The following is a 3,601-nucleotide window of genomic DNA, read 5'->3' on the forward strand; positions in this document are numbered from 1 at the left end:
TAATAATTAGACACTAAACAAGAAGAAGAATTTCTAAAACTCACAGAGCAATTATTATATCCCAGGAACTGTTCTAAGCAGTTTACAGTTTATTATCACCCATTTAATGTGCAAAACAACCTTGAGATAGGTACTACTATGACCGCCATTTTACAGGGGTTGGGGGGAACTGAAGCAAAGAAAGATTAAGTTACTTGCCCAAGAAGAAAATTCAGGAGAATTACTCAGTAAGTTTTAGAGTTAGGTCTTCAAGCTCAGGAATTCTAATTCCAGAGTTGGTGCTCTTACCCACTATGATACTATTTCTCATTGTTACTGTAAATATTATGTGATTTGATTGTTGGTGTGATTGAGCTTTCTCTAATGCTACTGACCTCTTCTTTTGTGAACTGCCTTTTTGTGTTCTGTGCCCACTGTCCTAATAGGATGTTTGTCAGAGTTTTTAAAAAATTTTTATTTGTGGGCGCCTGGGTGGCTCAGTCGGTTAAGCGACTGCCTTTGGCTCAGGTCATGATCCTGGAGTCCCCGGATCGAGTCCCACATCAGGCTCCCTGCTCAGCAGGGGGTCTGCTTCCCTCTCTGCCCTCTTCCCTCTCGTGCTTTCTGTCTCTCATTCTCTCTCTCTCTCAAATAAATAAATAAAATCTTTAAAAAAAATAAAAAATAAAAATAAAAAAATAAAAATTTTTATTTGTAAGAATCCTTAGAAATTAAGGACATTAACCCTTTATCAGTATTATCTATTGAAATATTTGCCCAGGATATTTTTCTTTTGTTACCTTATTTTTTCATGAGTTTTTTACTTTATGTTAAAACTTTCTTTAAAAATAAATAAATAAAACTTTCTAAAATATGTAATTTTTTTTCTTGTGAAATATCATCTGTAAGGTCTGAACCTATCAAAGATACTAATGCATTCTATAAACATCTTGTCTCTATCAATCATTTTAGAATTCTAAAATGAATTTAAAATTTTAGATAAATAAATTGAGGATAGGTGTATGTATTTGTACTCTAACAAAAATAGAATGAACTCTATAATGGTAAACATCTTCCTTTCTAATTGTCTTTTATTTCATTCATCAAATACATTTGGAAACCATACTACTTTTAACATTTTAACACAGAGGAAAAGTAACAGTATGTATTCCCTTCTCAGGAACAAAAACACCATGCATCTCTTGTGCAATGCAAAGATTAAAGCACTATCCTTGACTCCTCTCTTTCCTTATATATATATTTTTTAAGTAGGTTCCATGCCCAGTGTGGAGCCCAACTCCAGGCTTGAACTCATAACCCTGAGGATCAAGACCTGAGCTGAGATCAAAAGTAAGACACTTGACTAAGCCACCAAAGCGTCCCTTTCCCTATATTCAATACCCAGTCTATCCATCAAGTCCTCCAAAACGTATCTTTAATGTTTATTTCTCTTCCTCTCCATCATCACCATCCCAATCCAACCCACTGTCATCTTCCACCAAAACTAGTGGTATAGTCCCCTTGGATGTCACCTCCCTCCCGCTCTTGCCTCCCCATCATCCATTTTCTACCCAGCAACCACAGTGTTCCTTTTATAATGCACATAGCACGGCCTTTTGACCCTGTTTAAAACTTCTAATGACTTCACACCACAGTTAAAATAAAAACCAACTTCTTTCCTCGCTCACAAAGCCCTAGGTAATCTGTCCTTTGCTTTTCTTTCCACCCTCATCTTGGGCTACTCTCTTCCTCATATACTATACTCTTGCCACAAAAGCCTTGCTTAAGCACCTCTAATACACAGACATTCTGGAGCACCTTCAGTCTTTGCACAGCTGTTCCCTAGAGTTAGATGACCCCCCCCCTTCCCACCCCATCCAATCTGCATAGTTTGCAAATTACCATCTCAGGGAAATCTTCCCTTGACCTTCCAGTCACTCCATATCAGGTCACCTTTTTTCATTCTCTGCATACTTGTCACTCTCTGACATTTCTGTTTGTGTTCACTATTTACTTGCATATTTTTTGTTGTCCTGACTAAAATGTAAGTTCCATGTCTTTAGATCTTGTCATCTTATTAACACTGTATGCCCGGCAACAACAGCAGTGCCTGCAATGTGGCAGGTCCTCACCAAATATTTATTAAAAGGAAGAATTATGAGGTATCTAAAAATTATCTAATACCAATGGATAAAATTAAAATACAAATTTGTGTTCAATATATAAGAAAACTTTTCGAAAATGAGAACTACCCCAAAATAGAATGTCTCATCTCTAAGGCAATATCCAGAAAGAGATGAGACAATCACCTATTACAAAAGCGGGAAATCTTCGTTCTAAGCAATATGGCCAGCATGCAGTCTTCTTCCTTTTTTACACTGCTTGCATTTGCTATTTTCAACCTCTGCCCATTCTTTGATCCCTGTCCTCCACACTCTTACTCTCTTGGCTGCCAACTGCCCTCAATCCATGTTTTGTTCTTTGAACCTGACTTACAGTTTTGGCCTTCCTATCTCCTTGGAATAATTTTGTTCTTTAGGAATTAAACATAATAGCAACAGCAGAGAACAGCTATAGACAACAAGTCGTATAACTTCTTTGTCCCCACTCACTGGCCACTCACACATGTACTCTAACAATTCATAGTTATCAGGTTCTGCTCCCTCTTAGGATTCCTATTACACATGGAAACATGTTTCTAATACTTTTATTCATATGACAGACCCTTAACATCCATGAGAAATGTTTTAAAACGTGACTACAACATATAATTTCTCCCATAAAAATGAAGTGTAACTGAAAAATTTCAACTGACTCCTTTCCAATTTATAAAGATTCTATAGGGACATAAACAAAATTATTTACAAAGTTATTAACATAAATTCTATGACTAAAATAAACTACACCTCATATGCCTCAGCAAAACGGCAAAGGATTACATTTCATGGATTTCCAGGGTCACTCAGAAAGAGTAAAAAACACAAAAATTAAAGCGAATAATGCCAAGGTTTTCTCTTGCATTCAAAGATGCATTTTTATGCCTCCATGCCATGCTTTTTAGATTATTAAATAGTACCATAGGTAATTATAACCAGATTATAAACCATTTGCTTGACGACTATGCATGCCTGCTCTTTTAAATCTAATAATTCAATGCTTCCAGAAGTTTCATAATGCACCAACAATTCACTCTGAACAGCTTTAAAACCGTGTCCTCCAACAGACCATTAGCCTTCACACCTGTTGAGAGGGACAAAGATGTAGATTCTCCTAGTCTTCTTCATAACAATGAATTATACTCTGTTGAAGGCCAAAAAAGTCTGAAGTCAATTCTTTTGAATGTCCCTGGTCATATTTTTCAAGTGTGAAGAATTTCCATGTCCATATAAACATTTTAGTCCATTTCTATTTGTTTCTAAAAAGATTTGTATATTCACATACCAGCAAGTGTATATGGAGTGATTTATTTGTATAAATTTGTCATTAAATTTATACCTTTCTCTACTTGGAAAGTGAAGTGTTTTTAAGAGTAGGTAGCTTGTCTACACTTATACACAACTCTCCATTACATCAAAGATCCTTCATTTCATACACACCAAGTTAAACACCTAAAGCCCTTTCG

The sequence above is a fragment of the Neomonachus schauinslandi genome, chromosome 2 (genome assembly GCF_002201575.2).
Source record: "Neomonachus schauinslandi chromosome 2, ASM220157v2, whole genome shotgun sequence".
NCBI classification, from domain to species: Eukaryota; Metazoa; Chordata; class Mammalia; order Carnivora; family Phocidae; genus Neomonachus; species Neomonachus schauinslandi.